Source organism: Lynx rufus, unplaced genomic scaffold (genome assembly GCF_022079265.1).
Source record: "Lynx rufus isolate CCGP_SWC_20201006 ecotype Redwood Valley unplaced genomic scaffold, mLynRuf1.p SCAF_3, whole genome shotgun sequence".
Taxonomy (NCBI): domain Eukaryota; kingdom Metazoa; phylum Chordata; class Mammalia; order Carnivora; family Felidae; genus Lynx; species Lynx rufus.
Window position 1 is genome coordinate 30,763,304 of NW_025814845.1, and position 13,946 is coordinate 30,777,249.

Genomic DNA, 13,946 nt, shown 5'->3' on the forward strand with positions numbered 1-13,946 from the left:
TTTCTCTTTTTATAAAATGGGAATAATGAGGTTAGTTCTAAGTTTAGAGGAATACGTGAGTTAATACAAGCGAAGCACTTTGAACTGTGCCTAGAACACTGTAAACGTTCAAGAAATGTCCATTGTTATTGTTGTCTTTTATCCAAACTTCTGGGTAAAACTTCAGAACAATTCTTTCCATTTTAGGGTAATTTTGACACTTTCTCAGTTCTTTAAAAACATCTGTTTCATATGGCTTCTATTCTTATTTTTTATTTCTTTTGCCCTTTAATTGCTTAAGACTGGTTTGATAACATATCCACTTATCATGAAGTCTTTTTTGTTATCAACTTGAAAATGATACATTCGTTCCTGTAGTTTCACACTGAAGCAGAAATTTCAATATCAGATTTGAACATGAAGCTCTTCCCTTCCTTCCAAAAGGAACATAAGGATATATTCTTAAGGAAACTATTTGTACAAATACATATGTATTTATAATTTGTGGCCTTTGAAAAGGAAACCCCAGGACATATATAACACGTAAGTGGCAATTCAAAATCTTACATGTTGTACTACATAAAATATTAACTAAAATCCAAAGGAAGAGACCTCATCACTCTGCTGAGATAGGCAGAGTTGACTTCGTGTTTTCCTAATTGTACTCTGAAATTATGATTTTACACCAAGAAAAGTCTTGTAGTGGTCAGGCTATGGGAGTCATTTCCAGGTGCAACTCCATTAATTTTATCAAAATTTTTGTTTGCTTTCAGTCTGAAATCTGCTGGTGTCAGTAATATAATTACTTCTTTTTTTAAAAAAAATCACTTCTTTTAAAAGTTATAGCTTATTTCTTACATCTGCGAGCCAAGGAAAGTCTTTTTTCGTAAGCTTTGATTATCTGGAAGAACTGAATTATGTTACTGGCCCTCTTTCCCTTTTTTCTTTGGCCACTAGGAAGTTCAGGATTAAGTCTGTCACTTCAATTTTAGTAATTGTCTAAGATACTAGACAAGTCTAGTCTAGTATCAAGTTTATCTAATTTTGGCTATAGTTTCATTTTTTTTAGTCTTCTATATTCTCAATGTCATGAATTTAGCTATTTATATTATTCATCTTCTTGTTTACATGTTTCTGGAAGCCATCTCACATAATTTTGGAGTCAGGAAAGGAATAAATGCATCTACACACACACACACACACTGAAAGCCATCTTACATAATTTTGGAGGTAGGAAAGGAATAAATGCATCTATACACACACACACACACACACACACACAGACACTGGAAGCCATCTCACATAATTTTGGAGGTAGGAAAGGAATAAATGCATCTATACACACACACACACACACACAGACACTGGAAGCCATCTCACATAATTTTGGAGGTAGGAAAGGAATAAATGCATCTATACACACATACACACACAGACACACACACATCTAATTTGCACCAGACATTGATTAATGTAGTACCTAATAAATAAACTGTCTTTTACACTAACTACAAACATTGACATAAAAACAAATGAGAACCACAGTGAGATACTACTTCATGCTTACTAGCATGGCTATTATAAAAATAAAACAAAACACAAAATAAGCATTAGCAAGAATGTGAAGAAATCGGAACACTTCGGCATTGCTAGTAGGAATGTAAAATGGTGCAGCTACTGGGGAAACAGCATGGTACTTCCTCAGAAGCTTAAACATAGAATTGTCATATGATCCACCAATTCCACTACTGGTTACATACTCAAAAAAACTGAAAACAAGGACTCAAACAGCTCTTTGTACACCAGTGATCAGAACAGTATTATTCACACAGTAGCCAAAAAGTGGAAACTCAGATGTCCATTGATGCATGAAAGGACAAAAAAAATGTGATATGTATACTGAGTGGAATACTATTCATCCTTAAAAAGGAAGGAAATTCTAACACATGTTACAACTTGGACGCACCAGGAAGACATTAGGTGAAGTAAAAGAACCCAGATAAAAAAGGACAAATAGTGTTATGATTACACTTACATGAAGTACCTAGAATAGGCAAATTCATAGAGATAGAAAGAAGAATCATGGTTGCTGGGAGATGGGGACAGGGAAAATGGAGCGTTAGTGTTTAGGGAATTTCAGTTAGGGATGATGTGAGAGTTCTGGAGATGGATGAATGTGATGGTTACACAACAATATGAATGTACTTAATGCCGCTGACTTGTATACTTAAAAATAGTTAAAATGGCTAATTTTGTTGTGTATATTTTACCACAATTAAAAAAAAAAACCTGGAAAGTAAGAAAGCTCAGAGATATAAAAAGGACAAAAATAAGATACATAAAATTGGGATTTCACACTAGAGGCCATTAAAAAAAATGGTACAATGAGTAGGTTTAACACATTCAAGAAAATCTTACGGTTTATAAACTCCATTCTCCTTATCTTCATGTCTGATATACTAGAGAGTTAAATAAATTATATGGTGTGCTGCTCAATGAATTTTCAAGACCAAAGGCTTAGAGATACAAAAGAGATATAGGATTTATTTAATGCCTTTAAAAAGGGCACCATACAGCTAATAATATGACCTTTCTGTCAGTAATGTAACAGAGTACCTAACTTATTACAATTAGACAAACTTTATTTTTTTTTTAATTAAAAAAAAATTTTTTTAACATTTATTTATTATTGAAAGACAGAGAGAGTCAGAGAGTGAGCAGGGGAGGGGCAGAGGGAGACACAGAATCTGAAGCAGGCTCCAGGCTCTGAGCTGTCAGCACAGAGCCGGGCGTGGGGCTCGAACTCACAAACCGTGAGATCATGACCTGAGCCGAAGTTGGACGCTTAACCAACTGAGCCACCCAGGTGCCCCACAATTAGACAAACTTTAGACCGAACTATTTCAAACTATGGCCACGGGCCAAATACAGCCTGCCATTTGTTTTTGTAAATAAAAGTTTTATCAGAACACAACCATTACCCTTAAAAAAAAATTATCTATGGTTGCTTTTGTGGTACGATGGCAGAATCAAATAGTTCAGAGATATATGGCCTGCAAAGCCTAAGATATTTACTGTCTGGCTTGGTACAGAGAAAGTTTGCCGGCCTTTGCTCTAGGAGATATGCAGAGAACATCAATGTGACAAAGTGGCATAGATTGCTATTGCTAAGTATAGTCACTTTTTCCTCAGTTTCCAATGCTGCACAATGACTTAATTTCAGGACCAGTTTTTAAGTTCTAACATTTTATTTTATTTTTTTTTAAGTTTATTTATTTATTTTGGGAGAGACAGCACAGGTGGGGGAGGGACAGAAAGAGAGAGGGTGAGAGAGAATCCCAAGCAGGCTCCGTGCTGCCAGCACAGAGCCCGATGCGGGGCTTGAACTCACAAAACCGTGAGATCATAACCTGAGCCGAAACCAGAGTCAGACGCTTAACTGCCTGAGCCACCCATGTGCCCCAAGTTCCAACATATTTTAAAGACAGTCTTCTTCACCTATCTTTCCCCCCTTCAGTCTAAGTTCTTTGCCATTTAAGTGCATGGTCAAATGTATGAGACCGAAGAAGAGATATCTGGTGAAGGTGGTTGGCTCAGCCTCTAACACTTAATATGTGCACAATAATAACTTAAGAGACACCAACACAGAAGTTTTTGTGCTCATTTATTCATTCATTCTACAAATATTTTTGAGCACCTACTATGTGCCAGATATGGTGGACCTCATTTTCATGGAGCCTGCCTCATAGTTAATGGAATTAGAGAATTGTCCTTCAAATCCTAAAAAGTTGAGAATGAAGGCATTTTGCATTCGTGCTCAATGACCAGAGACTGCCTCAAAAGAGCTGTACCTTAATATTAACAACTTGTTCCTATTAAGGCTATACTTCCCCAAGTTAAGAGCTCGGCCACATCATTATTATGCTTTAAAAAATTAGTTTAGAATACTCTCTTTAGAAGGGTGGGAGTATATATATGCATGTGTGTGTTTGGGATAGCGGTGTCTGAGTAGTGAGAAACACTATCTTCTGAATGACAAGATTCTTCTTGTAGTAGAGGTGTGGGCACAATAAGTAATAATACACTTCATAAGTTGAACCTTGTCTGTGAGTATAAAACAATAACAAAATATTGGAATAAATGGCACCCAATTATCCATTTAATAGAAGATAGGTTTAAAATAGATTGGATAGGGGTGCCTGAGTGGCTCAGCCGGGTAAGCGTCCAACTTGGGCTCAGGTCACCATCTTGTGGTTCGTGAATTCGAGCCCTTCATTGGGCTCTGTGCTGAAAGCTCAGAGCCTGGAGCCTGCTTTGGATTCTGTGTCTCCCTCTCTCTCTGCCCTTCCCCTGTTCGTGCTCTCTCTCTGTCTCTCAAAAAATGAATAAACATTAAAAAATTTAAAAGAATAATAAAATAGATTGAATAGTCTTGATTTACTGAATAAATGCAGTCTCTGGAGTCAGAGACCTAGGGCCAAAACTTGGCTCCTCTGCTTACTAGTTGTGAACCCTGGGAAAGACCACTTAACCTCCTAAAGCCTCAATATTCTCATCTTTAAAATGGTGACAATAAGAGCTAATGTTTATTGAATGCCCATTATGTACCAGGCAGTGTGCTAAACTCTACGTATGTATTAACTCACTCCAGTCCTCACAAAGTCTGTATGGGATATTACTAGGATCTCCACCTTACCGATAAGGAAACTGAGGCACAGAGAGATTAAGTAGATTCTCCGTTCGTGAGCATCAGAGCTGGTATTTGAACCCTGATAGTCTGGCTTAGAGTCTGTACCACAGCTGCCTGTAAGTGATCCTTATTGCAGGGCTGTGGTGAGGAGTGCATGAAATCCACACAAAGCTCCTAGTGCAGATCCTAGCACTAAGTGCTCAAAAAATGTTAGAAGAAATTTGAATGTTAAAAAAAAAAAAAAAAAAAGATATTTGAACTTGAGGTGAGAATCTTGCTCCTATGTAGGATTCGTTTGTTGACAGGGAAACAAGAGGTTATCCCAGCCAACCTCAAACCAGTCAGTATGAGAAGCCTAGCCTGTGAGTTCTGGCGTGGACTGGTGTACCAGGGTCTCCCAGATTCCATTCTTAGCAGGTAAGTTGTCTGGCAGTGTGATTCTGCATTGGCGATATGGCTCGGGCATCCAAGTGTAAGCCTGTTTTTCACCTAAACTTTGGCTATAGCAGTTTGCAGAGGCTTTTCCAGAAGGAACCTGAAGAGACTTGCTGCACTGGATGCAAAAGGTCCAGTCATCCTCATGGATGCCAGGTCCCCGGAGGCAGGACCCCCCCCCCCCCAACACCACACCATCCTTGCACACACTAAAGATGGCTTCACCAAAGACTGCTAGCTTACTAATGTGGCAATATTTTTGAAATGTATTCACAGTTTGGCATATAAAACAGAGCAAAACATACTTTCAAATCCTGCTATTATTCTGAACTATTAGCTGCAATTTTTGTTGCCTGTGTTTTAGGTCAAGTTTGAGCTTGTCAGGGTAAAATAAAATTTCAGGGCTAACTCAGACTACAGCAGACTTAAATCAGGATTTAAAATCTCTTCTTAGGAGTGGTTCAGAGTATCTTTCAGTAGGATTTTAACTTTGAACTGGGACATTTTAGAGGGCACGGAATACCACTGTACTGGGAAAAATTTCCAAAGTTTGCCAACCAGGCTTTACCTAGGATTAAAAACAGCATGAATATAATCTAGAATTATCCAAACTACCAGTTAACTTTGGTTCACAGCTGTAGGGATGCATGTGTGCATGTGTGTTTGTGTGCATGCATGTCAGGTACTTGAGATTAATGTGCAGTGTGGAATTCACAGGAGAGTTTTATTTGCAGATGAAAGGACACATTGCAATTTGAAGATAATATACAGGGGTAAGTAGTATCTTCCAGCACCAGCAGGAACTTAAGTCAGTGGAAGGTTTTAGAATGTATTTATCCAAGAGGTAATTCTATCTCTGTGGTAAGATTTCTGTTTTGATGTCCCTTATTTATACCAGAAAAATTTTGTCTTTACTAATCGTCACTTCTTAGGTATGGCCTGGCACACAGGTATAATAAACGGTACAATATAGTAAAATACATACCAAACTAGAAGACTCTGGAAGAGGGAAGACTTTGGAGTCAAAGAAATAGAAGTTCAAATCATGAATGTGTCACTGTCACAGGAGGCAATTACCTCCGTTCCATGTCATGTCCATAGATTTCAGATGGTTCTAGCACCCGTTTCAGAGGACCGGTTCCAGGATTAAGTGACATTTAATGCCACGAATCAAGGGGGAAGAAACATCAAAGGCCAGCTTCTGCAAAAAGTTTCCAAGATTTGGCCTCACGCTGAGTGGTTATCTTACTGCCCCTGGCCAGGTTACCACCACCCATTAAACAGCAGAGAATACTCCCACCACCAGGCAGGCCTCTGGCACTGGGACATTTCTGTTACCTCAGAGCTTGGAAAGTGGTAAAGGAACTCTACACAAAATGGAGGCAGAATACTTGGAATTTACCTGGAGGCCCAAACAATAAGCTGAAGATTGAAGCTTGACTCTTTTTTTTTTTCCTATCTCCCCCAGCAACCTCATGCTATTTGAAGGCATGGCTCTTGCAACACATAAAATCCTTCCAGGACTCTCTTTAGGTGAAATCCCAAAAGGATAAAGAGGCAGTGGCATAGTGATATCTTGGGCCATACCTCTGTCAGCTCCTGGCTAATCTGAGACGATGTTAACTCACAAAGGGTCTTAAACTGTGTTGATGCTTGTACAGATTTTGTTATGGCAAAGCACATCATTCAATGAATGATTGTGTCTGATAAACAGATACAAAGCCAAGAGACTCACTGTTCCCAGGCATTTCTATCAACACATGGCTGAAAATGAGGCATTTTGCTGTGGGTTCCCAGGGAAGCTGTCTGTACACCATGAGAGGGGTAAAGCCACCCGCCCAGGTGGGGTGGGGGTGGGTGAGTTTTCTATGGATGTTTGGCAACACACAATCCCTGTTAAGAATCTGTTATCTGGTTTCTTTTAAATAAGCATTATATATACTTATATTTTTTTCTAAACAGGTTGATGGGGCAATGCTGAAAAAAAAAATGAATCCCACAAATTTGGCACACATCTGCTTCCTGGATTAATGTTTTCCCAAACTGTAAACAAGCGGTAGAAGGGACTTCTGGTTTCACCCATGATCTTGGCTCCTTTGATCCAAACCTTTGAGGGATCTGGCAAGGGACAGAAAGAGCTACCAGAAGATACAGAGAGAAGGAAGAGGGCAGTAATGGTTTGTATCATGTAATAGTAGCTTGAATTTATATAGTGTTTTGCAATGTATAAACTTCTTTAACATACATAATCTAATTTCATAAAATCCCAGACTCTGAGCTGCAGAGGGACCTTTGGTATCATTTAATCCAAAATTTCTCAACCTTGTTCCCTATTGACCTTTTGGATGTGATAATTCTTTGTCACGTGGCGCTGTCCTGTGTGCTGTTGTCATAGTTCCCCTGACCTCTACCGACTCGATGCCCACCCCCTCCATGTGTGATGACCCAAAAGGTCTCCTGGATGCAGAACTGCTCCCTGTTGAGAATTACTGATGAAGTCAGACTATCCAGAGCTATAACCAGATTATATGCTTGCCCATGGCAGGTATTAATTAAATAGTAAGAGAAGTTATTTTTTTCAACATTTATTTTTGGCAGAAGAGAAAGACAGAGAACGAGCAGGGGAGGGGCAGAGAGAGAGAGAGAGAGGGAGACACAGAATCTGAAGCAGGCTCCAGGCTCTGAGCTGGCAGCACAGAGCCCGAAGCAGGGCTCGAACCCACGAACTGTGAGATCATGACCTGAGCCGGAGTCAGTTGCTTAACTGACTGAGCCATCAGGTGCCCCAAAGAAGTTGTTATTTTATACCCGCCACTCCCGGCGTGGGCTTGACGTCTTCATCTGGCTCTTACTGTCACAGCTGTCAAGACTGAGAGATGGGCATCACCTTTCAAAAGTCCGGTGTATCTCTGATACCAAACTACTCATTTTAATATGTTTGAAATTCTGTCAATTTAATTTTTCAAACCAGACGATGACTACCATACAGCCCTCTCAGACGGATTCTGTTGTCAAACTGATTCGTCATCACAGGCAGACCAACGGGTCTGGGTCACAGAAACACTACCTTTGAAATCAACCGGAGGCTCTGCCAAGCTCTAGAAGTGCCTCATTTAAATTCAGACCTCTCTACCACATGGGCACGTGCAAACTGCTGACATTCTGATTTTTAAGATGAGGGCCTTTCTGAAATGTCACTGCTGGTTTCCTTCATAATGTAGAAAGCTTAAGATTCAGAGTTTTGTACACACTGTATGTTAGCCAATTTGACAATAAATTATATTAAAAAATAAAAATAAAATGCAAATTTTCATAAAAAAATAAGATTCAGAGTTTTGGTTTTTTTTTTTTTTTTTTTAAGACAATCACTAAAAATGTTCTTCTGGAACACAGTCAATTCATTGGTACTATAATCAACATCTGTACCCCTTAGGCAAAAGGCAATGATCTGATGGAAGAGATGATGAAGCAATATTTATATACGCATTCATTCATTCATTCATTCACTCATCCATCCAAACTATGATTGGATGCTCGTATGCCAGGCTGTGCTAGGTCTTGGGGATATAGTGGTCACTACTGCATAGCCATTGCAGTTCCTAGCCTACCAAGGATAGACGAAGAAGGAAAGATCGGAAAGAGGACAGAGTGAAACCAAGAGCAAAGATGGGCGGCTACATAAGATTATTCAACCCTAGAAGGTCACATGTGTCCTTTCAGCATTTTATTGAGTGCCAAAGCTACGACAATGGCTTAATTAAGTATACAAGCAACAAGGACCATGGGTCAAAACAGCACCCAAAGAGTCACTAGCTATAATGGGTGGACAAGGATTGAAAATCTGCCTTTATCTGGTTTAATTATATTTAGAGACAGTGGGAAATTCTGCAAGAGGGAAGCTCTCCTTATCCTCCTACACTTAGAACTGATATATTATGTATCGCCTTATTGCAAATATAATACATATGCAATGATATTATAATTGAATAAATTCATTAAATCATAAAAATCAAAATCCATTTTATTGAGCATCTCTGTGACACAGACACTCTACTGACTGCCATCATTTTGCGCAGTGAGATGATTTCAGAGAAGGACACTGCTCTACAGCATGTGTAGTATTTCTGGACAAGTGGCTGTAGAGTGAATTTCACTTACATGCTAAGAAGACAGCAGCACTAAAAGAGAAAAATGCCTTAAATGTAGTCTTCTCTAGAGGGAAAGAGATGGACTAGAAATAATATCTGAGTTTCGCTAATGTTTAAAAACTTTTTTTTTTAAAGATCTTTGAAACAGGCACAAGGGGGAAAATCCTCAGTAATAGGTTGAACCTAAAGTTACAAATTATTTAAAAAATTTTTAATGTTTATTTATTTTTGAGAGAGAGACAGAGACAGAGCATGAGTGGTGATGGGGCAGAGAGCAAGGGAGACACAGAATCTAAAGCAGGCTCCAGGCTCTGAGCTGTCAACACAGAGCCTGACACGGAGCTCGAACCCACAAATTGTGAGATCATGACCTGAGCCAAAGTCAGATGCTTAACCGACTGAGCCACCCAGGCGCCCCTTAAAAACTCTTGAGTTAATGATAGCTTCAATTTTTTTGCATTTGTTACACGTATAATACACCTTAAGGAAGGTATTTGAATTTTCGTGACATTCCTATGAATTGCAATTCAAAATGTGGGCTGTAGAGCAGGTCTAGAGATCTAGAGAGAGGTCTACAGCAGGGAGGATCAGCAAAGTACAGCCCATGAGCCAAATTCAATCCTGTGGCTCTTCTTACCAAGTTTTGTTGGAACAAAGCCATGCCCATCTGTTAACATATTGTCTGTGGCTGCTTTCATGCAAAGTTGAGTTGCTGCAGCAGAGATAGTATGTATGGCCTGCAAAACCTAAAATATTTATTGTCTGCCTCTTTACAGCAAAAGTCCCCTGCTCTAGGGTCAGATTTCCTGGGTTTGAGCCCCAGCTCTATACTTGTGTAGCTGTATGATGGTAAGACATTTAAATGTTAGCTGTTACTGCCCCCTTTTAAAGATCAGGCACTTGATGGGTGCCTGGGTGGCTCAATCGGTTAAGCGTCCGACCTGGGCTCGAGTCATGATCTCATGGTTTGTGACTTCGAGTCCCACACCGAGCTCTGTGCTGACAGCTCAGAGCCTGGAGCCTACTTGGGATTCTGTGTCTCCCCCCCTCTCTGCCCCTCCCCTGCTCGCGCTCTCTCTCTCAAAAAATAGACATAAAATTTTTTTTAACTTAAAAAATAAATTTAAATTACTTAAATAATTTTAATTAAAATTTTAAATTATTAATTTTAAATAAATAAATAAATAAATAAATAAATAAATAAATATCAGGCGCCAGAGGCTCAGATCATGTACCTCACCTAAGATCACTCAGAAATTGAAGGGCACGTGGGTGGCTCACTCAGTTAAGTGTTCAACTGTTGGTTTCAGGTTTCAGGTCAGGTCATGATCTCATGGTTTCATGAGATCGAGCCCCACATCGGGCTGTATTCTGGCAGTGTGGAGCATGCTTGGAATTCTGTCTCTCTCTCTCTCTGCCCCTCTCCCCTGCTTGTTCTCTCCCTCTAAATAAATAAATACACATTAAAAATTGAAAAAGAGGGGCGCCTGGGTGGCTCAGTTGTTTAAATGTCTGATTTCGGCTCAGGTCATGATCTCACGGTTTGTGAGTTCGAGCCCTGCATCAGGCTCTGTGCTGACAGCTGGAGGCCTGGAGCCTGCTTTGGATTCTGTGTCTCCTTCTCTCTCTGCCCCTCCCCAACTTGTGCTCTGTCTATGTCTCTTAAAACATAAATAAATGTAAAAAAAAAAAAAATTAAATAAAAAATAAATAAAAAACATCACTTAGAACTGAAACTTTAGCTGATGACAAACCCAAACTCTTTCTACCATTTTCTCTGCCTTTGCTTTCTCCTTAGTGATAGCAGGGTTAGCTATAGCCAGTGTTAACAGAGTAAACCCATGGCCAGTGCAAAATGGACATTGGTTAAAGGAGGCCCACACACAGGCCCTTTCCACTGTATGCCTCAGCACACCTCACCACCCTGCCCGCCCCTTTCCTGAGCTCTCAGTCCTGCAGTCTGTTCCATACCCTATTTCTGGCCCTTTGCCAAGTAGTTAACATGTTCAAATTGTATTTCTAGAATTAAGAATGTATTGAATTAGGGGGCTGGGGTGGCTCAGTCGGTTGAGCATCCGACTCTTTGATTTTGGCTCACATCGTGATCCCAGGGTCGTGGGATCGAGCCCCGTGTCAGGCTCCACGCTCAGCATGGGATTCCCTCTTTCTCTCTCTCTCCTCCCACCCCCCGACCCCTCTCCAAGCTCGCTAAAAAAAAAAAAAAAAAAAAAAAGTTAGAAAAGTTAGAAAAGAATATGGGCTGTGACGAGACCGTAGGGATGATGGTTACACTCCAGGCTCTAGAGCCGGACTGCCCGACTTCATAGCTGGGCTCCACCACTTGAGAAACAAGTGCCATCACACAGGTCACTTAGTTTTCCTGAGCCTCAGTCTCACCACCTAATAAATGGGGATAATATACCTCACGATGACGTGAGGATTAAAGAGATAAAACATGTAAAGCACTTAGAAAGATACTTAGCTGGGCACCTAGGTGGCTCAGTCAGTTAAGCATCCATCTGACTCTTGATTTTGGCTCAGGTCATGATCTCACAGTTCGTGAGTTCAAGCCCCGCATTGGCCCTGCACTGACAGTGCAGAGCCTACGTGGGATTCTCTGTCTCCCTCTCTCTCTGCCCCTCTCTTGTTCATGTTCTCTCAAAAACAAATTAAAAAAAAAAAAGATACTTAGCTCAGGTAAATGCTCAAATTTCATCATCATCACCATCATCGTTTTGGTTGAGCAAAACAGTACATGTTTTTCAAGGATGTTCTCTTTATAGAGGACTATATAGCCATAGTTTATTTTTTTTATATTTATTTATTTATTTGGGAGAGAGAGAGCAGGGGAAGGGCAGAGAGAGAATCCCAAACGGGTTTTGTGTTTTCAGCAAAGAGTCTGATGGCGGGGCTAGACCCCATGAACTGTGAGATCATGACCTGAGCCGAAATCAAGAGTTGGACACTTAGCTGACTGAGCCACTTAAGCGCCCCTACATAGCCACAGTTGAGAACCACACGTTTTCTGCTTGACAATGTAATTTTTAAAGTTAAAGAATTTGAGGGACTTTATTCCTAAATTTTTGTGGACAAACTGGAAGGGAACCTATATATAGATATTGCCTTCTGTATTTATATGCAAAAGTGCTTTAAGACACTACATGTGAAATATGTGGTTACAATGATGCATTTTTAAAGCTAATGATAATGCAAAAGTAAATATCACGTTCTTTCTGATAGTTGTCCAGTTGTGTAAATATTAGATTCTTTTGATTACCAATGAGTATACCTATACTAACGCTTGTACTTACTCACTGAATGTAGTAGGCCCTATTAAGTATTGTTTGTTAGCTATGGGATATTAAAATTACAAACACAAGTTTAAGAAAGTAATCCAGGCACAATATTCTCAGAAAAACTTTATGTGCCAGTATTTGAATATATGAGCTGGTAATTTAAGGGATGATCATTTTCATTATAAAAATATTGTTTGGGGCGCCTGGGTGGCGCAGTCGGTTAAGCGTCCGACTTCAGCCAGGTCACGATCTCACGGTCCGTGAGTTCGAGCCCCGCGTCAGGCTCTGGGCTGACGGCTCAGAGCCCGGAGCCTGTTTCCGATTCTGTGTCTCCCTCTCTCTCTGCCCCTCCCCCGTTCATGCTCTGTCTCTCTCTGTCCCAAAAATAAATAAACGTTGAAAAAAAAAATTTATAAAAATATTGTTTAATTCACAAAAGGATTAATAATAGAGTTCCTATAGAAAGGAAGTCCCTTATGTTATTTAGTATATGATTGAAGTTACTGAAAAATGATCTTTCTCTATATATCCTTTCTTTATCTATATATACCCACAACACTGTGCTAAAGGATCAGTCCCATTTTCTTGACGGAGAGACTGAGAACAAGGGTGATCATGTGCTTAACCTCAAAATCACAATAGGATAGTGGTAAATTTGGGATTATATATATTATATCTATTTTTAAAAAATACATAAAATTTTTTAAAAATTTAAAAAATATAATATATATATTATATCTATCTTATCTTAAGCTTTACCTTTGGGGTAGCCATCTCTAGTTTATCTTCTATTCAATAGTAGTCTGTTTACTTTTAATTTTTTTTAATGTTTTATTTTTATTTTTGAGAGAGAGTGAATGGGGGAGGAGCACAGAGAGAGAGAGTGGGAGACACAGAATCCTAAGCAGGCTACAGCTCTGAGCTGTCAGCACAGAGCCTGATGTGGGACTCGAACCCATGGACTGTGAGATCACGACCTGAGCTGAAGCCAGACACTTAACCAACTAAGCCACCCAGGCGCCAACAGTCGTCTGTTTATATTTAAAACTAAAGCAAACCCTGACAGTCCAAATACAGTAGAGTTCCATATATATATATATATATGGATATATATATTTAAGGCTGATTTATATATATATATATATATATATATATATATATATGGCTTTTAAAACATTCTAAAACTTGTGTGTAAAGGATATTTTTCATCCGTTTAGTTTCTTGAATTTCTCTCAAAACAGATTTAGAAAGTGAACTTTCCCAAATATAAACTTATGCAGTTTTTATAATGATATGTAAATGTTATTCTTTCCCCCGAACTGCAAACTGTATTGGTGGTTTGCAAGTCGGAGTTACAGAGTAATAGTATGGTCTGTTATTGCTAGGTCCTATTATACA

At 39.4% G+C, this 13,946-nt stretch overlaps 1 protein-coding gene and 1 long non-coding RNA gene across 5 annotated transcripts in view; one reads left to right on the top strand and one right to left on the bottom strand.

The window, feature by feature from the left end:
- RBM47 (RNA binding motif protein 47) overlaps nucleotides 1-13,946 on the bottom strand; it is a 161,818-nt gene that overhangs the window by 15,312 nt on the left and 132,560 nt on the right. The window lies entirely within an intron of this gene.
- On the top strand, nucleotides 4,330-7,348 carry LOC124520034 (uncharacterized). Its single transcript, XR_006964238.1, has 2 exons — nucleotides 4,330-5,086; nucleotides 7,067-7,348. It is a non-coding gene; the product is annotated as an uncharacterized LOC124520034 (long non-coding RNA).